This window comes from Tupaia chinensis, unplaced genomic scaffold, assembly GCF_000334495.1.
Source record: "Tupaia chinensis unplaced genomic scaffold, TupChi_1.0 Scaffold000355_1, whole genome shotgun sequence".
Lineage (NCBI taxonomy): Eukaryota > Metazoa > Chordata > Mammalia > Scandentia > Tupaiidae > Tupaia > Tupaia belangeri.
In genome coordinates this window covers 12,413,904-12,437,406 of record NW_006159850.1, presented here as the reverse complement: position 1 = coordinate 12,437,406, position 23,503 = coordinate 12,413,904, and positions in this window count along the sequence as shown.

Below are 23,503 nucleotides of genomic sequence, written 5' to 3'. Positions count from 1 at the left end.
TTAACTTCCTGACAAAATAAATTTCAGTGTTCTTCAAAAAAAGACAAAGTCTGATATTCAACTACACAGCACCAAAGATACAATAAAAAAATGATGGGGCCAGTAGGTGATGTAGTGGTTAAGGTGCTGGACTCTCATATAGCCGATCACAATCTGAATCCCAGACCCATGAGTTTCAAAAGGCTTGAAACTCATGCCAGGTGTGTGTGTGTGCATGTGTGCCCAAAATCCCAGGAGGAGAATGGAGGAGAAGGGATTGTTGTGTGGCCATCTCCCCCCAGGCGGGTGTGATTTCTCACTTTCTCTCAGTCTCTCTCTGTGTCTCCAGTGAGCTCATGCACTCTATCCTGCAAGGCAATTAGTTGAAGTCCAGAGACCTCCCTGAGTATGCTAGGCATCCACTTGCCTGTGATCTGGGACTGGCTAAAGGTTGGGGATGGATGGTGGCATCAGGACCCTCTTGGGGGGTACCGCCTCTCTCTTGCTTGTGAAAGAAATGAATAAATGAATTTAAAAAATGAAAAGACATGGGACCAGCAGTTAGCGTAATGGCTATGTTGCTGGACTCCCATGTAGTCGACCATGGTTCGAGTCCCGGACTTGGTGGCTTAAACTCACGCCAGGTGCGTGTGCGTGCGTGCCCAAGATCCCGAGAGGAGAATGGAATGAGAAGGGATTGTGGCATGGCCATCCCCCCTGGGGGGTGATTTCTCGCTTTCTGTCTCTCTGTCTCTGTCTGTCTGGCGAGCGCACGCACCCTATAGCAAAAACCTCTCGAAAAAACAAAACAAAACCAAAACCAAAACCAAAAAAACCCCAAAAACAAAGCAAAAAAAAGAAAAGACATGCAAAGAAATATATACATTATTACTAATTATTTATAATAAAATATAGAGCTATAAATTATATGTAATATGTGTATGTGCAATATAATATACAGCTATATATCATATGTGTATATATATTAAAATATATATGTAAAATGTATATACATGTAAATGCACATATGTCATTAACCAAGAGAAAATTAGGCAATAAAAATAAACTTAGAGGGGCCAGCAGCTGTTATAGTGGTTAAGGTGCTGGACTCCCACATGGTTGACCACAGTTCAAGTCCTGGACCTGGTGGCTTGCTTTCTCTCTTCCTCTCTCTCTCTCTGGTCAAATAAAAAAAATACATAAATAAAGTTAAACAAAATAATTATTAAAAAATCTCACTGTAAATATAATTAGAGAAGGATGGAAGATGTAAAATGAACCATGAACCAATGAACATAAAAGTACAAAATAGGGAATAAAAATTTCACTGGACTGGACTAAAAACAGCCATTGAAAGAGGAGAGATCCATGAATTTGAAGATTAAAAGAAAATTTAAGCCCATATCTGGTAGTTAAGGTGGCTGGATCCCTCATGGCTAACCACACAGTTTGAGTCCTGGACCTGGTGGCCTGGGAAACATGCTGGGTGTGTGTGCATGTGTGTCCAAAATCCAAAAAGGGGAAATGGAGGAGACAGGCTTGCAGCATGACCAGCCCCCTATCGGAGGTGCTTTCTTTCTTTCCTCGTCTCTGTGTCTCTCAATAGGGAGTCATTGTGCCCTCTGGAAAATAAAAAATAAAAGAAAAGAAATTACATTAAATGAAGCACAGTCAGAAGTATAAATAAAGAGACTCAGTGGTTTGTGAGACAATACCAAATGGTGTAACATACATTTAATTGGTAGCTCAGAAGATGGAAGCTCAGAAAGTATTTCTGAACAAATAATGATGGAGAAATTTTCAAAACTAATGAGCTCTAGAAAGCTAGGTATTGGAAAGTTTTGATGAATCCAAGCTGACTAAATTCAAAAAAGAAAGATGGCATCATGTCATCATCAAATTTCTGAAAACCAGTGATAAGGAAAAATGTCTTAAAAGCAGTTAGAGATAAAAGTCACATTGCATATTGGGCAATAAAGATAAGAATAATTTTAGATGTTTCCTCAATAACTATGCAAGCTAGAGGACAATGGAATGATATCTTCTAAGGGTTGAAAGAAAAGAAAAACAATCCTGTGAACTTAGAATTTTAAACCCACCAAAAATATCATTCAAAAGTGAAGGCAAAATAAAGACCTTCAGACAAACAAAACAGACTTTTTCAGACAAATAAAAGCTGTGCAGCAGACCTGTTCGCCAAGAAATTGAAAGGATGTACTTCAAGTGTAATATAAATGATGGGAGATGGAAAATTGGATCCACATAAAGGAAAGAAAAGTGCCAAAGAAATAAGCAAAACTGATGCACAAAACGATGCCAGGGATGAAAGCATAGACAAAAACAATACATTCTACTTCTACTGGTGAAGTGTCATAAGATAAACTTGCTTTTTCAAATAAAGCGTAAAATAAATACCCATGAAAACAAAATAGAGCAATGGGAGCAAGTGTGCACTCACTGAGTTCAAATATTAGGAGGTGAATTCTGGAGAGAAGACCTGCATAGAGAAGGGGCAATTCCTGGACAGTTCAGTCTTAGGCCCCTTGGCTTACGGCCTACTGCGAATATTTGCTGAAAAATTGCAGAGCCTAGGAAGTCTCAGAAATAAATTGGATATCTGAGTTCTTAGAAGATGGTACTCCCAGGACCAGCAGTTGGTGTGATGGACTTCCATGTATGTTGCTGGACTTCCATGTAGTTGACCACAGTTCGAGTCCTGGACCTGATGGCTTAAACTCACGCCATGTGCATGTGTGCCCAGGATCCCTAGAGGAGAACGGAGGAGAAGGGATAGTGGAGTAGCCTTCCCCTGGGGAGGTGATTTTTTGCTTTCTGTCTCTCTGTCTTTCTGGCAAGTGCACGCTCCCTATAGCAAAAAGCTCTCAAAAAAAAAAAAAAAAAAGATGGTGCTCCCCCCAAACATGACATTTCTGGGGGGAGTATTCAGTTGTTACTATGCTTTCTGTACAGGACATGTGGGATGAAGTACTTATGTGTGCTTTGATTTTTTTTTTTTTCTTACTCTTTTGGCTGTGTTATCTCCTTAAAAAAAATCTTGCGTATGTAAACAGTGTCTACCCGGCAACATCTGTGATTGGTCAGTAGACAGTGTCCTGCGGCTGTTTATGAGCATTTCCCTGCCTTGGTTGGACAGGATACGTCCATGCTGTCCGGGTGCCCGTCAGAGTTGCTTAGCAACGTGGGCTCACGCAGCTCTCCACTGACAAGGGGAAGGAAAATGACACAAGCACGCAGGTGTTAAGCCACAGAGACCACGCTGCAATAGCAAAACTCTCCTCCCACTCAAACAGCACTGCTTGTTAGGAGCAACAAATTTTTGAGAAAAGATTAATATCAGGAATTCTGACATAAATATATTTTTCTAGGAAAAGTCATCTTGATAAGAAGCCTATACCTCTTAACGACTAAATTGAAATATTTGGTTATAGTTTTATATGTGACATTTTCTTTGGTGATTTCTATGTGCCACAATATGTATTTTATAAATATCACTTATTTTGGCCACTCATATAAGGAATATGAGTTGGGCAAGTTTGCTAGGAACAGCTCTTGTTCTGGGAGTGAGATTTGTAATGAGATTGTTACGGAAATGGAGAGGAAGGACTAAAAAAGGGGTACAATGGAAATGATGTCTTTCTTATTTTTTAACTTTATTTGAATTTTTTGTATACATTCAATCATGTTATTTAGCTTGAGAAGTGAATATTTCAACATGTGTACATTTCTCACCAGTCCAGTTGACAATACTACAAGATTATCTTCAACAGATAATAACTCATTTTTTTTGTCCCATAAATGCTTTCTCTATTTTTCTCCTTAATGTCCTTCCTCAGACTCTACTCCTTTACCCACCCTCTTCCCACACTGTATCTGGTGTTCACAACCATTTACTACATTTCTATTTAAATTTTTTTTTTCCCAGAGAGCTTGTACACTCACCAGGGAGAGACAGAGAGTTAGAGAGGGAGAGGGAGAAAGCACCTGCAACTGGGGCATGGTCATTCCTCCATTTCCCTATCCTGTTGGGATTTTGCACATGCATGCACATGCATCTGAGTGTGTTTTTCAAGCCACTGGGATTCAAACCAGGTGGTTGGACATGTGGGATTCAGCTTCATTAACCTCTAGGTCATGAGCCTGGCCCAAAGTAATAACTTATCCAATAAATGAATTTAAGATGTATTTATTGTATACATGCAGTCAGCTGTTAAATTTTTAGACTTCCCTAGATTGTGTAAAAATGAAGGCAAATCTCTTCATGTGGTAACAATGATACCGTGATGTCTCATTTTGTGAGATAATAAACAAACTGGGCTGGTATTTTCACGGCTTCAAGCACTCCCTCTTTGCAGGAGCCCCTCAGTGTGCCAACTTGAGCTTTCCGTTGATCAAAGAACAGAAGCTTTAGGACTGGTAGCTGGTTGGCTAGTTGCTAACTGAGGATGTCCAAAACCTGCCCTCTTACCTCCTTTCTCAGAGCAGCAGTTTCTGCTTCAGTCAAAGATGCCATAGAAGCCTCCTTTGAGCTCTCTGGTTCACGGCATGACCTATCTTTTGTTTTACAGTGTAACTTACAGAAGGAACATGGCTCACTCCCACTCTCATCCCCTTGGCAAAACCTAATGACATGACAGTGACACCTGGACCAAAACATGGATGCACACAAGTGACATGTGTGTGTGTGTTGTGTGTGTATGGTGGCGTGTGTGTATGTGTGTGTTTGTGTATGCATATGTGTGTCTTTCCCAGCTAAGTGCTTATTTTCTTTTTCTTTTTTTGGAGACGTTTTTGCTATAAGGCATGTGTGCTCACCAGAAAGAGAGACAGAGAGACAGATCAACCCTATTAAAAGATGGGAGAATGAATTGAAAAAGTCACTCTCTAAGAAATACATATGAATAGCCAAAAGGCATATGAAAAAATGCTCAACATCCCTCATTGTAAGGGAAATGCAGATCAAAACAACAATGAGATACCACTTAACCCCAGTCAGAATGACTAAGATTAAAAAAACGAAACAAAAAAGATTAGTGTTGGCAGGGGTGTGGTGAAAGGGGAACCCTCTTATACTGCTGGTGGGAATGTAAATTGGTCCAGCCACTGTGGAGAACAATTTGGAGATTCCTTAAAAATCTACAATAGAACTTCCACATGATCCAACAATCCCACTCCTTGGTATCTACCCAAAGGACAGAAGAATCCTTAATCGGAAAAGTGCTTGCACTTTGATATTTATTGCAGCATTATTCACAATTACTAAGACATGGAACCAACCCAAATGCACATGAACAGATGAATGGATTGAAAAACTGTGGCACATATACTCTATGGAATACTACTCAGTCATAAAAAACAAGACCCTGGCTTTTGACAGAAAAGTGGATGAATATGGAAGATTTACTGCTGAGTGAAGCAAGGAGGAGGAGGAGGAGGAGGAGGAGGAGGAAGAAGAGGAGCCAGGCTATGAAGGAGAGACATTGTATGTCTCCACTTAATATATACTGCGTTTCTGCACTCTTATGACTGAAACTGAATGACTAAAGGTTATAGAAACGCAGTAAATGGTTGTGAATACCAGATATAGGGTGGGAAGAGGGTGGGTGAATGAATAGTGTCTGAGGAAGGACATTAAGGAGCAAAATAGAGAGGCATAGCATTAATGGGACAAAGAAATGGGGTATAATCTGTTGAAGATAATTTTATAGTATTATCAACTGGACTGGGGAGAAATGCAAAGTGAATATTCCAATATTCCAATATTCACTTTGCAAGCTAAATAATGTGACTGAATGTATAAAAGAACTTAAAAAAATGCAGAAAGTGAGAAATCACCTCCCAGGGGGGATGGCCATGCCATAATCCCTTTTCCTCTGTTCTCGTGGGATCTTGGGCATGCACACACACACATCTGGTGTGAGTTTAATTCACTGGTCTGCAGTTGAACTGTGGAAGTCCAGCGATATAGCCATTATGCCAACTGCTGGTCCCATGGTGCTTATTTTAATGCCATTTGCTTCCCCCACAACTGCTTATGGTAACTAACAAAGTGTGAGGCACAGCAGATATATTAATACCATTAATTAAGTAAATCATCATGGAAATAGGAAGATAGGCTCAAAGCAACTTAGAACATTTAAGGAAAAAAATTTAAATGACAGGGAGAATCTCTCACTTAACTAGTTAATGAGAAACATTAACCTATTGTTTTATTTGAACCTAGTATATAATACAGGTTCTAGGACAGGTGCTCTCTGTCTAGTTTTCTCCCTGCATGGGCATATCTCATCTCATTTTAAATAACATTCACTATAAAAATGTAAAATTATAGATGAAGTTTTTAACTCAAGATTTTATGATGACATTGGAATAATTTCTTTAGTTTCTGGGTCTTCTTATGATAATAACAATAGCGATACTTATCACATGAAGAGTATTTACCCTGAATCCATGTATAATTGAAGTGAATTTGAATTAAAAAAAATGTGCTAAAGTCTTTGCTCATTTTTCGTATGCTTGTTAGCTGAGGGAATGTTTCAGTTTACTTGGTCCTGTAGTTGTCTTTTTCCTCTAAAGCATCTTTTCTTGCTGCACTTGTATGAAGGGGCAGAAAGCATGGCTTGCTGGTGGATGCCAATGGAGGATGTACCTCCACATTCTACAGCTCTCCCTCTCTCCTGGCAACTGTGCTGGGTGATGGATGCTGTTTTTGTAACACATTATAACCACAGCTCTGTGGAATAAATTTATGGTGAAGAAATTCAGCTTAACCTTTAGAGAGAGTTATTTAAAGCAATCTCAGTTTTGAATTAGTTGATTCACTGGGATTAGTTGATTCACTCTTCACAGTTTTTGTAATAACTATCAATGATGTGGTTCAGCTTTGAGAGATGTGATTAGGGTTCTGTCCAAGTTCTAGCCTGAGATGTAGAGCTAAGGTGTCAAGATTTAGAAGAGTTAGAATTGCTGTGCTTTATTTTTAGGAAAGAAGATTTACATACGCAAGGCTGCAAATTCTCCCCAGGTAAAGGTTTTTCTTGAGTTTCCCTGCCCTTTCCTTCAAAGAGTGAGGTGGAGGGCTTGAGTCACCAGCTTTGATTTCTCAAAATGGAGGAAAACAGAAAACACAGGAAGGGAAATATTTTCTTAAAGGTAGAAAGGATGTCTTTGAGGAGTGAAGGGGTGCTGTTCTGACTGGATGTGTACGAAAAGACATTTTTCCCTACCCAACTGTCTCCATATTTCTCCTTGTCACTTAAGCATTAACCATTTATCAACTGGCTACTATGGTGGAATTGTAAGTATATGTTTATTTAATCTTGCAGCCTATGCAGAGCATTGCAAAAATATAAATGGTCATTTAAAAAATTGAAGTTAGTAGAATTCCATGATTTCCATTAATATATTTTCATGCCCAACCTTTAGTCAATGAGTTTTGCTTAACATTAACTCAAATCTTTCCTGCTAGAATAGAAAACAATTGTCAATGGTCATGGATTAGAGAGGTACAGACTATCATTTAGATCTATCTATCTAGTACACATTTTAGGTTGATAAATCCTTTTTTTTTTTGACCCTCTATTGCCACTTTCAGAAACTCCTGTTGAATCTTCCTTATAAATAACACATTGTGCTCAACACTGTGCCTTTATTCAAGTTATGCACACAACATACCAGTTGTTGGGCTTTGAATGAGAAGACAGTCTGAGTCATGAACTCATTCTTAGCTTGAGTTCTCAAAACTCCCCAGGTTTTCCCATTATACTTGTCTACAGCCATTTCCCCTCTTATGTTATATTTGTACAGCTTTTTTCTTCCTAAAGGGATTACATCCACATCTGTTTCTATTAACCACCACTCTGCTTATCTTTCCTTTTCTCCAAATTGTCAAGGGCGCCTCTTTCTTCTTAATTCTGTGTCCTCGTCTCATCTCTATGGAGATTTATCTAAGACTGGCACCAAGGAAATAACTTATTAAAATGTAAATAGATTCTCAACATTCCAAACACATTCAATTCATCCTAATTTGGCTATTTATTTGTTGAGTTCATGTTCTTATTTCTAAAAAAAGTTTAAAAATCAAAGACAGCAACTTTAAATAGGGTTATTGCATGGTGGGAGAGACAATGCATTTGCAAGTTTATGTGTAATTGTGCTTATGAAACAGTTATCTATGCAATAAAATCAACATTTTATTTTACATTTTCTTTTTTACATTTTAAGGAGAATAGCTTTCCAGATTTGTTTGAGAATTAAAATATTTTAGGTTTTCATACCTGGTTGACAAAGCACTTGATCTTTTCTTTACTTTAAAGGATTCTAAATCCTGTTTTAACACATGCAGAATAGAGATGTTTTTGCTCCCCACCCTATTCTTGGAATGCAGTGTCTTTTATTAATGGGGCTAATATTCTGGAAATGGGAAATTGAAGTTTGGCTTAAATTTCTTCAGAAATATGGGCACTGAGGCCCAGTTGATGGCATAGTGGTAACACAGCACTCTTTAATGCTGGACTCATATGGGAAGGTCCCAGGTTTATGACCCGAGGTCTCCCTGAACACGCTGGGTACATGTTTGTGTGCCTATGATTTGGGCTGGCCGAGGAATGGATTATGGTGTGAAGGAATTTGTTGGGGGTGCTTATCTCTCTGTCTCTCTCTTTCTCTCTCATGGAAGAAATAAATAAAATCTTGAAGCAATATGATGGCTGAAACACCAGTATTTGGTTCAGATGACAATGTTCAGGATAGTCAGCACAAATCAATCAAGCGATATGGACCAAGAACTGTATACTTTAATTAGCTGATGTCTACAGAAATAATTTGCAAACTAAAGGTCTATATTAGTACAGTGAAGCCCACATGTAAGTTTTATAGGAACTATTTTGTAGTCATCTTTGCCTCTGACACTTTCATCTCCTTTACTCTGCTCATGTTATGCTTTAGTTGAATCTCAAGTTATCAGGGCTTGGCTTCCTCTGTTTCTGGAATCTGTGGAGAAGCTGGGCAGAGACTCTAGGAGGGGTGGTTGGAACTAAATACGAGAATGAGGCTGTCTAACTATCACTCCGGATGAAATGAGGGTGGATTAGGACTAGATCATAGTAGAAAGTAAAAATACAAAATAACTTACACACACACAAATAAGCAGTGCATAAAGAAGCAAAGTATTCCTTGAAGAAAACAGGGAACAGAAGTATCTTGAAGTCAACCCAGAGGCACAATTTGTTCACTCATTTACTCATTCCTCCCTTTCTTCTTTCCATATTTATTTGATCCTCTATTCAACGGTATGCACTAAAGAAGATATGAGAATAAAAAATGGCCAAATATCTTTAATAAACTATAATTAATTTGGGCCAATATTCACATATGTATAAGATTAAATCATAATGAAAAAAGCCAAAGGTTTAGTACTTTTGAATTGCTGCTTGTGCTCCACTGGGTTCATGGAAAAGGCCCTTGTGTTATTGAAGGAGTGTTTCTTTGAGAGTACCTTGGATATCATTAAAAAAAAAAAGGGCAAATAAATGCATGTGTGAAGGATGTGGGTGATGTCAGGACCCTAGCAAAATCCCCAGAATGGATTCTCCTGGAATCAATCATTAGAGACATCAGGGAAGGCAGTGAATAACTAGTAACTTGTACATTAACTTCCTTCCAGGTGCCAGAGAAATGGAACAGACTTCAGTTTGGGGTTGATAAGTAAAATAAAGATTGAGAACAGTAAGAAGGGAACACAGTATTAAGTGGATTTCACTAGCTAGTAGAAAGTGAACTTCTCAGTTCCTGTTTACCAGCAACATGGGTTTGTCTGTCCAAACTTGCTGCAGCTCTATATAGATTGTTTAAAAGGTTAGCTGCTATGACCCTGATACAGCAAAGGGATACACAGGGAGGCAGATGTCAGCAGTGCACCAGTGCACATAAAAGGAAAATGTTTGAGCTTTAAAAGGTGGAAATACCAAGACAGTGAATTAGAGTAAAATGTTTCCACTAGGTCAACTGAGAGGGATAGTTTGATAGGTTGTTTTCCTAGACTTAAGAAAGGAAGGATATTTTCTTTATGTGTACTGGGTGGTTATAAAAATGAATATAATGGTTCCCCCAAATGAGCATCATTTTGAGAATCGTATGTTCTATTCACACCAGGGGTGCTGATTTATAATTATCCTAGTTGAGCCCAGAATTGGGACAAATGGATAGTCACATCCCATTTTCTTCTTAGGCACTGAGTATATTGGGCATATACTACCATAACAACTACAGGGTGCAAGCGAGGATTGCTTATTACTGCTTACTGGCAATGGATGTGCATTTCTAGGTCACTGATTCCAGCACTGCAGAATTCAAGGCAAACAGTGCATCTAGCCAGTGTATAAAAGGGATTTATATTCAGGATGGCCAGCATCACAGGATGGCTTCATACTCTGACTGGATCTGCTTGGGTAGCTAACTATAAAGGAAGCCCGAGTATCTCCAGTAGAGTCCTACCTAACGAGAAATACACTTGAGTTTGGATTTATTGATATCCAAGTACATTGAACTAAAACATACACTGAGCGGTGAACACAGGGAAAAAAAGTGTATTACAAACAGCCAAAGAAGGAGTGACTATAATTTCTCCTTTAATCCTGAATTCTGTATCCTATTTTATTGTGAGGGAGTTCATTAGCAAAAAGGATAAAATTTAAGATCGAGATCTTCCATGTAATGTTAAGTACTTGTCTATCAGAGCATATCATCTAAGAGATGCTGTTAGCCATTTTACAAAGTTCTAGGAGCATATACTTATCTTTCTAAGTTGGTTACATTCAGCCATGATGGTATTCAAGTTGTTGACACATGATTTGTAAGAGGATTTCGTTTTCCTTAAACTTCAATATGAATTCTGAAATGAAAATCTAATCTTAAAATGAGTACAGGGCAATTTGTAAAAACATCTTAAAACATGAGTGCAGGGAATCTTGAAATATTAGGAAGAATAATTTTTTTGGTGTCAGGAGAAAACACCGTAGGAAGAGCAGGGTCATTAGGAGCTCATTTGCTGAGCCAAATGTGGGCCTTGTGACATGTATAAGCTGATCTGGAGAGTGATATTTGCTTAAGGGTACAAATGTCTATCTCTGTATTGAACTCAGAAGGCACTGCTAGAATGTAAAATAGATATCTTATTCTTTAGTTCCAGAAGGAAAATTAGGTATTTTTAGGTATTATTGATTCTCTAGCCTCTGTCTTGAGTTTATAAAGAAACCAAGGACCTCAGAGGCTCCTGTCTGTTGTCTCAGGGTCACTTACCTCAGGTTGATTCTTAAGATATTTATGAGCTAGTTATGTACACACACACACACACACACACACACACACACACATGGATATAAGTGCATACATAGAATTGCATGTGCATATTACAAGGGCATTTAAAAAAGTCATGGAAAAGTGTAATGAAAGTATGAGTTTATTTTGGTGCAAAAATTTCAAAATGCAGCTTTTAATGATGTGCATTTTCCATAAACTTTTTGGAGATGTTATACATATATACACAATTGTTTCTTGGTGTCCATGGGGGATTGATTCCGTGATCACCATAGACACAACAATCTATGGATACTCAAGTCCCTTACAGTTGGCCTTTTGTGTCTGCAGATTCCACATACACAGATTCAGCCAACTGCACAATTGTGTGTGTGTGTGTGTGTGTGTGTGTGTGTGTGTGCATGTGTGAAGTGCTTTGACTGGAGTGAAAATCTCTCTAGAGTCATGGTTTCCAATGCAGTCTCACTGCTTCAGCCCACAAACATTATGCAATTTTGGGCAAGTCATCTCGTTTTGGGTGATCACCTAGTTATGAGGAACCTGCACTCAGTCTATGATATTTCTTTTTTTCTTTCTTTCTGTGTGTGAAGAGGTTTTTGCTATAGGGTGCATGTGCTTGCCAGAAAAACAGAGAGAGACAGAGAGACAGAAAGTGAGAAATTACTCCCCAAGGGGGATGGTCACACCACAATCCCTTCTCCTCCATTCTTCTCTCGGGATCTTGGCACACACACATGTGCACCTGGCGTGAGTTTAAGCCACTGGGTCTGGGACTCGAACTATGATCAGCTACATGGTAGTCCAGTGACATAGCCATTATGCCAACTACTGGTCCCCTAAACATACTTTCTCCATGTAGACTTTCAACTATGTAATAGAGGTCTCTTATGTGCCAGGTACTGTACTGGTACTGGGGAAATTATAGTGAAGAAAATTTGGGAAGGGCCAGAAAAAGAGGAAAGAATATTTCAGGTGAAGAGAAAATAAATTGCAAGGCACTGAAATGGGAACTGCGAACTGGTTTGAGAAAAGCAAGGAGATTGCTCTGCCTGGAGGAGAGTAAAAGAGCTAAAGTAAATAGTTGAAGTTAAAGATGGAAAGAACATAAGAGAAAAGAAAAAGAGGATATGGGATTTTTCTCTGGGTCAGCTGAGTACCATCTTAGAGTATTGGGAAAGTGATATGACCTGACCTATGTTTCTCAAAAATTTATTTATTAATTTGTGAGAGGACATGTGTGCTTGCAAGAGAGAGAGAGAGGAGAGGGAGAAAGCACCCTTCAGTGGGGCATGGTCATGCCACATCCTTTTTCCAGTTGTCCATCCTATTGGGATTTGGGGCATACACACATAGGCACTCTGTGCTTTTCAAGCATGGGATTCAAACCATGCAGTCAGTCATGTGGGATGTGGATCCCTTAACAATCTGGCCAGGGAAAGGTTCTGACCTGTGTTTTAAAAGAAACCTCAGCTGCTATGTTTGGCATAGATTCTAGGTGGTGGCAAGGAAGGAAGTAGGGAGAAAAGTGGGCTGTAGAAGTAACTTAGAAAGAGATGCTTACACCAGGAGTTCATGAAGAGGTAGTAAGAAGAGTTAAGACTTTACATAATTTTTTTTCTTTTTTTTTTTTTTGAGAGATTTTCACTGTAGGGCGTGTGCGCTCGCCAGACAGACAGAGAGAGACATAGAGACAGAAAGCGAGAGATCACCCCCCAGGGGGGATGGTCACGCCGCAATCCCTTCTCCTCCATTCTCCTCTCGGGATCTTGGGCACGCACGCACACGCGCCCGGCGTGAGTTTTAAGCCACTGGGTCCGGGACACGAACCGCGGTCGACTACGTGGGAGTCCAGCGACATAGCCATTACGCTAACTGCTGATTCCCAAGACTTTACATAATTTTAAAAATAGAGCTAATTGGGTTGCTAATGAATGAAAGCTAATGGAAAGAATGTAGGGTGTGACAGAAGGAGAGGAAGTAAGTACGCACCAAGATTTGTAGCATTGGAAGTGGAAAGATGGGTTTTCACTTATTGGAATTGTGAAGATTGCTGTAAAGAGCAGCTGTGAAGTATTTGGTGTTTTGGGGGGATATGCATTCTATTCCAAACACAGAAAGCTTGAGATATCTATTTGTAATCCACATAGAATTGTCAAGTCAACAGCTAGAATTTTGGGCAGAAGTTGGCAACGGTCAACATCGATATAACTTAAACCATGACATCTCCAAAGTGAGTGAGTGTGTATATATACACAAATATTTGTTTTTGTGTATTTGATCTCCCCAAAGTTCACAAAAAATGTGTACTATGAAAAAATCATGCATTAATTTAAAAGGTTTTGGTACCAAAATAAACTCATACTTCAATTTCATTTTCCATAACCTTTTGGAAAGCCTCTCATAGATATAGAAGATCTTAGACAAAGCCTGGTGGCCCTATTGTGTCCAGAGGTCAGAGAGATGGGAGAAAAACTATATAAGGAAACTGAAATGAGTGATCAGCAAGGAAGTAGGAGACACAGGAAAGTGGAATGACTTGAAAGCCAAGAGAAGAAAGTGTCAAATGTGGCTGTTCAGTGCATCTGGGATGAAACCAATTAAAACAGGAATAAAAAAAAAAAAAGTCTTCAGGGAACCAGCAGTTAGCGTAATGGCTATGTCGCTGGACTCCCACGTAGTCGACCGCGGTTCGCGTCCCGGACCCGGTGGCTTAAAACTCACGCCGGGCGCGTGTGCGTGCGTGCCCATGATCCCGAGAGGAGAATGGAGGAGAAGGGATTGCGGCGTGACCATCCCCCCTGGGGGGTGATTTCTCGCTTTCTGTCTCTATGTCTCTCTCTGTCTGTCTGGCGAGCGCACGCGCCCTATAGCGAAAATCTCTCTCAAAAAAAAAAAAAAAAAAAAAGTCTTCACACTTTAATCCATCACCAGTCAGGTATGAGGTACTAGTTCCTCTTCTGACTTTGCTGACCCTAGAATTTTCAGACTCTCTTGTCCTTTTATTCCTCCTTGCAGAAGAAAATTCTTTTCTGGGTTAATCTCTGAAAGTACTTTGTCAAATCCATCCAGAAATAACCAGCTCTTGTTATTAACATTCTGTTGTCTCATCACTTCCCATAGAGCTACAATGTAACTAAGTACATGAACTGTCTCAGAGGTTATCAGACATAATTGTTTACCAGATAACTTGCTACTTCATAATGTGGCTTGCCATCTTTTCAGCATGTAGTATAATTTTCCTTACCAGTCATTTTTTAAAAGCCAATGCTATATTAAGGTTTAGGTGTTATGGTTTTTAGCAGTGACCCTATGAGAATGAATCAAATGCTTGGTGGTCTCCAAGTTCTAGTGATCTTGTTTTTCAGTCATGTGAAGTCCACTGCAGTCCACTCTAGGGTATCCATTCTCTAGGTCATGGCTGAGCCTGGCACCTCTAACTCTGAAAGAGGGGAAGAGTAGTTGAGTTGAGTATCAGTAGTTAAGTTCTTCCACTAGGAAGTTACAAATACCATTCCCAAAGCAAAACCAGAGGGCCAATCTTTTTTTTTTTTTTTTTTTCTTCCATAAGGCATGTGTGTTCACTGGAGAGAAACAGACAGAGGGAGAGAGGGAAAATGAGAAATCACCACCCCCCCGGGGCGGGGGATAGCCATGCCACAATCTTTTTTCTCCCTTCTCCTCCCAGGATTTTGGGCACACATGCACATGTTCCTAGTGTGATTTTCTTGCCACTGGTCCAGAATTTGAACCACAGTAGGCCATGTGGGAATCCAACACCTTAACCATCATGTCACCTATTGGCCCCAGAGGGCCAGTTTTAATTTCTAAGATTTGGAGGAGTAAGTGGAGTTGAAGGGGAAGGGGGAAGAGGAAGAAGAGTACAGAGACAGTTTAAAGTCAACCTCAGAAATAGTTTCTATTTTTATCTTTACAATTACAAATCAGTGTTTAGCCATATGAATTCCCTTTTTATATCTTCTTGTGCAATATGACTATAATTTTCTTTAAAAAAATTGTGCCTTACTTCTGGGTATGTCTGAAATGACAGAATAGTTAGCATACTATGAACAAATAAAGTTTTCAGTAAAACTTCCATGATCCTCTCAGAGGGAGAAATTGTGCTATGTTTTTATAGTGTGAACTCGACCCTAAAGTAATTCAAGCCAACTGTCAGCAGAACCTAATAGTAAAACTATGTTGACCCTTCACCCAGACCCTTGCTGTTACTGCTTCAATGTCTTTCCAAGGCTTCACCTTTGTTGTTCCTACATTTTCCCACACGTGCATATTGAGAAATCACCTATTTCTAGCTGCCATCTCCTTCACTTCTCTTTTTACTTAAATATTCTGTCATCCTTTTTTGTTATTGTAACAGACTAACTTGTAGCTTCTGTAACTCCTTTAGTGATAAATGTTTTTTAGTGATATGGTGATACCATAAAGCAACTGTTTCACACCTCATGCAAACCTATGAGTTGATCTATTACCCGAGAACGGGTTATTTTTCATTAATGAAATGTTTAAATCTTAGTGTTGGTCAAGGGAACTTTGTGTTCACTCTGTCAGAGAAAGTGTCTTTTTCATTTAGTCTGTTGTAATGAAGAACTACAGAAAAGTAGCTTATAAAGAAAAGAAATTCATTTCTCACAGTTCTGGAGGCTGGCAATCCGAGATTAGGGTAAAGCCCCTATAGAATGCTGACTTCACTGGTACCAGCAGATGGTGTAATGGTTATGTTGCTGGACTCCCACAAAGTTGACTGTGGTTTGAGTCCTGGAGCTGGTGTCTTAAAACTCACACCAGGCATGTGTGTGTGTTCATGCCCAAAATTCTAAGAAGAGAATAGAGAAGGGATCGTGGCATAGCCATCACCCCTGGGGACCTGGGGAGTGATTTCTCACTTTTTGTCTCTCCGATAAGTGCACATACCCTAAAGCAAAAGTCTCTCTTAAAAAAAAAATACTGAATTCTCATTGTACCCTGAGAGAGTTCTTTGTGGATTTTTCCCTTTGAGAGATTTTTACTATAGGACACTTGCTAGAGAGACAGAGAAAGACAGAGAGACAGAAAATGAGAAATCACCCCCAAGAAGGGATGGCCATGCCGCCATCCCTTCTTCTCCATTCTCCTCTTGGGATTTTGGGCACACAAGCACATGTGCCTGGTCTGAGTTTTAAATCACCAGGTCTGGGGCTTAAGCTGCAGCCAACCATATGGAACTACAGTGCCTTAACCACTATGCCATCTGCTGGCCCCTGTGGTACTTTTGATAAGGGTACTAATCTAACTTATGAAGATTCCATCCTATTTAACTCCCAAAGATCCCATCTCTTAATATCATCACATTGGAGGTTAGGATTTCAATATCCGAACTTTGAGGGGGAGACAGACATTGTAAAGAGGGATTTGCAGGGGTGACCAACCCCACTGAAAATCTGTATTCCACTCAGTTTGATTTCTACTTGTGTATTCATCATACGAATGAGGAAAAATCAATAGATAAAAGTGACTTTGTTTTACACAGGTGTATAATTCTATGAAAGTAACTAAATCTCATTATTAAGTTGTATTTCAGTGCAGCAATACATAGTTCACAAATTGTTTCATTGATTCACTCTCTTTTGCATTTTGCACAGCAAATAGGGATTGTGTACATTATTCCTATTTTACAAACAAATAAACAGAGGCTCAAAAAAATCTAAACTTGCTAACATTTACACAGTTAGCAACTGACAAAGCATTAATTAAAACCTATGTTATCTGGTTTTCTTTTATGCCACTTCCACAAGCAGTTTCCTAGATAATATAAAATGAAGAGTATTATTTTTTTTTAACTCACCACCTTAAATTTATTTTATCTTGTTAAACAAATAGATGTACTGAGAAGAGCACATGAGACTGTTCAGTAGTGCCTCTGATTTACCTGTGCATCTTCAGCTAGTTAAGTTTCCTTTTGTGTAACTGACCATGGGGCATCTGAAAGTGATTCATTTGTGGATTCTTCAAATATACTCTCAACACTATAGAGGGGGTATTCTCTTTATGGGTAACTCTTCATGAGTTAGCAATTTAAAAGAAAATTTTTAATTGTTCTCCATCAGGTGGAATGCTTTGGCATTTTGACTAGACTTATTACAGAGTTAAAATATGTACTTCTCTCTTATCTTTTCCTTTTGTTAACCAGACTTGGAGTTTCAGAGTGAACACCTTGATATGGCTGGACTAAAAGTCACTGCTTATCCATACTAAAAGGATTGAACCATTAGTTAATTTTGGGGTGAGACATTTATTGAGTAAAAGTTAAGAATCAGTTCTCTAAGAAGAATAATCCTTGAAATCTGGGTTAATTTATTTTTTTTATTTTTTATTTTTTTGGTTAATTTATTTTTTAACTTTTTTGTCAGCTAATTATGAATGCTTGGACAACTTTAACTCTCTCTACCTCGTTTTCTTTACCAGATGCACAGAGGGTATTACTGCAGATTTAAAAATTATATACACATTATGAGATGCAGTTATGTTTAATTTACCTTAACTTTGATGGAAAAGGTATCACATAATCTTAAGATAATTTTATGATTAATATTATTATCTAAGATGATGTCAATGCGAACCTGTTGGGGGAATCCCATGAGTGACCATTCCATAGGGTATAAGAACAAAAATAAGTACTTTTGGTTTCAATTTCTCTGTATTAGAGGATCTGATGAAATAACAAAGTTTTATGAAATTCCATCAATTAAGACTTTAGATAGGACATACTATCCATTAGAAAACTGGAATCCAAAGTTTAAATATTAATAAAATAAAAGTTTAATTTTAAGACTTGACTTGAAGGGTTCATGCAACATATATTGGACCAGAATTAGAGAGAGGGCAATCTTACTTCTGTTCTCAGGTGAGGTTTAATGGGTCACACAAGCAAGTGTTCCCACTGTAAAGTAAAAATGCCTAATAAAAATATGAAGATATTAAAGAGCTATGGAGGCAACAGAATAGATTCCAAATAGGAGCAAACATATCAGAGATGAGGTATTTATCCCCCCCCTCTGTATGTGTGTATTTAATTTAGGGGAGGGTGATTTTCTGATTTTGGAAAGGCAGCCTGCACAGGAAGATATTCTATCTTGAATAAAGTATTAAGTCTTTCCTGGTTATACAGGAAAGTTGATTTAACTATAAAAGTAACAGATTTTTTAAAATGGAAATTTTGCACTTGTCCTAATGTGTAATAGAAACCAGAATCTAGGTCAAAATATTTTGAGACGAAGATTAAAATGTCTACAGTCTTGAAATGCAAACATAATAAATACCCATTTAGGAGCTGATCTTCCTAGCAAGCTTCTTTTTGGGAGCAAAATTTGAAACTATTAGAGCCAGAAGAGTAGAGGGCTAGGTTTAAAAACTCTCTAGAAAAGATAGAACTCTCACAGAACTTATTATGGCATAGGAAACAGAATCCTATCATACTCAATCCAAAACATGGAAATCCATGCCTTAAGAATATAAATGAACCTAGGACCAGCAGTTGGCATAATGGCTATGTCGCTGGACTCCCATGTAGTTGACCGTGGTTCAAGTCCCGGACCTGGTGGCTTAAACTCACACTGGGCGCGTGTGTGTGCATGTCTAAGATCCTGAGAGGAGAATGGAGAAGAGATTGTGGTGTGGCCATGCCCCCGGGGGGTGATTTCTTGCTTTCTGTCTCTCTGTCTCTCTCTGTCTTTCTGGCGAATGCACGCACCTTGTAGCAAAAACTTCTCCAAACAAAACAAAACAAAAAAAGAATATAGATGAACCAAAAGTAGAAAGTGGTATTCAAACTGTAACCCAGCTCTGACCCCTATGAATTTATAATTGGTTTGAGTCAATCAGTTACCTACTTTATCAGGAAATAGGAACCTGTCTCTAGTGGAAGATGGCATAATATCATCTGGACTATAAATGGTCCTTTTATAAGCAGTATCCAACATGCAATAAAAACTCATATGCACAAGGGCTGGCAGGTGGCATAGTGATTAAGGCCACTGGACTTCCACATGGTCGACCATGGTTTGAGTCCTGGACTTGGTGGCTTGCTTTCTCACCCACTCACTTTCTCTGTCTCTGTCTCCCTTTCTGGCCAAATTAAAATAAAAAAACCCCAAAAACCTCATATGCACAAAGAGGCAAGCAAATTTGACCTATTATGAAGAAAAAATGTTGATGAGAGATTCAGACTTACAAATTATCCAGATTGAGAGTTATCATAAAGTACTTTAATTACTAAAAATATGCTCAAGAAAAGAGAAGGAAAATGAACAAAATAATTGAAAGAATAAATGGTCAATAAGTAATTAAAACTGACAAAAGAAACATATATCATAAGGTTGAAAAATGTAACATTGAAAATTACGTATTTGGTGGAGAGTTTAATAGCAGATTGGAGAGAAAATATAGGAGTAAAGAACTAGAAGATAGGGTGGAATAAAATGCTAAACTAAACCTTAAAGAACAAAATTAATAACAACAGTGCTAATAAAAGCCAGGATAAAGTGTAAGAGAAATATGAGGCACCTTCAGAAGACCTAACATATGAAAATTGAAGTCTTGTAAGGGCAAGTGTGAAAAAAATGAGCCAGAGCAATATTTGAAAAGATAAATAGTGAAAATTAAAAAACAAAACAAAACAAATCAATTCACAATTTCCAAAAGCCTGGTAAATTCAAACCAGGATAAAATCAGATAAAAGCACATAACAGTAAAATTGTCAAAACCAAAGACTAAGAAAAACAAAAAGGCTATAGGAAAGACTCATAGGCAAGAAGCCATAGAGAAATACTTTCAAAGGGAAAGCAATATGAAACATAACCAACTTCTCAACAGAAATTATGAAAGCCAAGAGACAATGGAATGATAACTTTAAGTGATGAATGAAAATAATTACTATAAAAGTTTTTCAGAATCAGAATAATTTGTGTCAACTTGTGCTAAAACCCTGACTAAACTGAGCCAGTAGAGAAAGATGTTTTCTCATGCCAGCATGCCTGATGTCAAAAACTATTGTTTATAGAACTCTGTCTGAACCATAATACTTTATTAAGATCACTGCAACCTGACACAAGAACTACTTCTGTGAAAATCCCTGCCCAGGGACTGCCTGTCCAGCCTTGGACTGATGGCACTTGATGTTATGTTATTGATCTTGGTAACTGACGGTAATTGTCCCAAAACAGTGATTTTACTCCTCCTCTTCTTTTCCAAGTTGTGCTTTTTGCATTAAAAACCTTTCTTGGGGGATGGCTTTATAGCCTAGTGTTTAAGGAAGCTGAATCTCATGTGGTTGGTTGTGATTCCAGTCCCAGTCTCGGTGACTAGAAAAACAGGGTAGGGATGTATGTTTGAATGCTCAGAATCCTGACAGGATGGAGAAATGGAGGAGAATTGATTGCAGTATGACCACTCCCCATATGAGAATGTTTTTTCCTCTTCCTTCTATCTCTATCTGTCTTTGATGAGCACACACACACTCTGGCAATTAACATACATACACACCCACTCACCCACCCATGCACCGTTATCCAAGGACTGAAAAACCTTAATGGTTTGGGGCTCTCTGAATTATGCCCATCCAGGCTGCAAGCTGGCCAAAGTCCTCATGTTTTGGCTTAAAATAACCTCTTCCAATATTTTAGAGTTTGAATATTGTAGGTTGATACTTACAATTTAGAACCCATATATTCCAGTAAAATTTTCTTTTAAGAAATGAAGGTGTGGGATTAGAAGATGGTGTAATGGTTACATTGCTGGACTCCCATGTAGTTGACCACAGTGGAATCCTGGACCTAGTGACTTGAAATTCACAATGGGTGCCTGTGAGTGCATGCCCCAAATCCTGAGAGGAGAATGGAGAAGGGTAATTATAGTGGGGTCATCCCCCTTGGAGATGATTTTTCACTTTCTATCACTCTGTCTCTCCGGCGAGTGCACTTACCCTACAGCAAAAAATCTCTCTCTAAAAATACATACATGCATACATACATATACATACATAAATGAAGGCATGGCAAAAATATTCTCAGATAAATAAAAGCTGAGGGTATTTGTCACCAGAAGTTTGTAAATTATAATAAATAATAGGAGAAAGGTTGTGGCATGACCATGTGCCTTTGGCAGGTGATTTCTCCATCTCTCATAGCTCTCTGCCTCTTTTGAGTGAGCTCACATTCCCTCTGGCAATTTAAAAACATAATTAATAAAGGATATTCTTTAGGCAGAAGAAATATGATCTAGATGGAAACATAAAAATATAGGAAAGAGTAAAATAATGCCAGAAAGAGTTAACTTGTGGGTAAATATAAATGAATATTAACAACATAAAACAATATCATATACATTTTATATTATAGGTAGCATGATGAAAATAATAGAAGTACAGTAAAAGAGATTAAGGTGTTGTGAAGTACCACAATTAGTAGCAAAATGTACTAATCTGTATTAAACAGTGCTAAATAAAGCAAGAGCGTTTATATTTCTAGCATAATTACTTAAAATAGTCACAGATTTATTTCTCTTGTGGAGTGAATAAAAATTAAAAAAAAAGGATAATAAAATAGCTCAATCAATGCAACAGAAATTAGTGAAGGAGTAAAAAAGAAACAAAAATGAGACAAAAAATATGTAATAAGGGGTCAGCAGGTGGCATGGTGGTTAGGGTGCTGGACTTCTACATGGCTGACCATGATTCAAGTTCCAGACCTGAAGGCTTGCTTTCTCACTTTCCCTCTTTCTCTCTCTGTGTTTCTCTATGATGGCTATAGCAAGTTAAAAATAAAATAAAATAAAATAAAATAAATTTAAAAAAGGGTAACAAGATGGTAGGTACTTGTGGAGCCAGTCAGTAGCATGGTAGTTAAGATGCTGGACTCCCACATGGCCAATAGTAGTTCTAGTCCTGAACCTGGCAGCATACTTTCTCACTTTGGCCCCATCTCTCTCTCTTGTGAGCACAAGTGCCCTATAGCAAATTAAAAAGTAGTAGTAATAATAAGTAAAATTAAATAATTATTAAAAAAGGTAGCTACTCATAAGCCTCAACTATCTCAGTAACTGCAAAGATGCTTATGAACTGAACACATACTAGAACAAATAATTTCTAGAGTAAATTGTATATATTATACAAAGGCATAAGACATGTTTTAATATATGAGAATGTAGATATTTTAAATTAATTTTCATATGTGAGAATATGGTGCAAAATTTTTTTGGAATCAAAATTTTTTTTCGTAGGTCATATGCAAAACATAGAGAATTCCCTTTAACAGGGAAGACAGAAGATTTATGTTCTAACAGATGTTAGGTACAGCAGCTACTTAATAAATTTGACCTTCCCCTTAGTATATTATGACTTTCAGAGGCTAAGGAAACAAATGCAATAATGTTGGTGTTATCTTCTGCATCTGGAGCCATATCTTGCATAAAGAAAGATAGCAATGAATATTCATCAGTTCTACTAAGCATTATGATTCCTAAAGAAAAATTTATATCACCACAACGTAATTCTCTCCCCCCAAAAGAACTTAAAATATTTAATTACACATGCATAGTGAGATTCATTTTTAAAATTTTTATTTTTTTTCTTCCATGGGAGAGAAAGAGAGACAGGCACCCCGACAGAATCCTTATGCCATAATCTATTCCTGGTTATCAGCCAGCCAGGATCATGGGTACATGCATACATATCTGGCATGCTCACAGAGGCCTCAGGACTTGAACTGAGGACCTCTTCCATGTGCATTCATCTCTGCCACTCCTGTACCACTCCCTAGTCCCAAGACTCATTTTATAAAGCACTCTCACATATTTTATTTTCTTTGCTTTATAACCTTGTGGGATTTGCTGTTTTAGGATAATTATTCCAATTTTTTGTACATGAAGAAATTAGAGTCTAGACAGTTCAAGAGGGAAGCTCAGTATAGAACTAAGAGATAGAACCCAGGTGTTTTGACTATCTAATACCCATGTTTACTTATATATATTATACATACACATATATTAACATATATGTGTATTACACGTTATATGTAATATATTACATACCATATATAATTATAAATATTATAAATGTTATTTATATATTATAAAATTATAAATATTACAAATATATAATATATAATAACATATAAATTATATGTATTATAATTATAATATA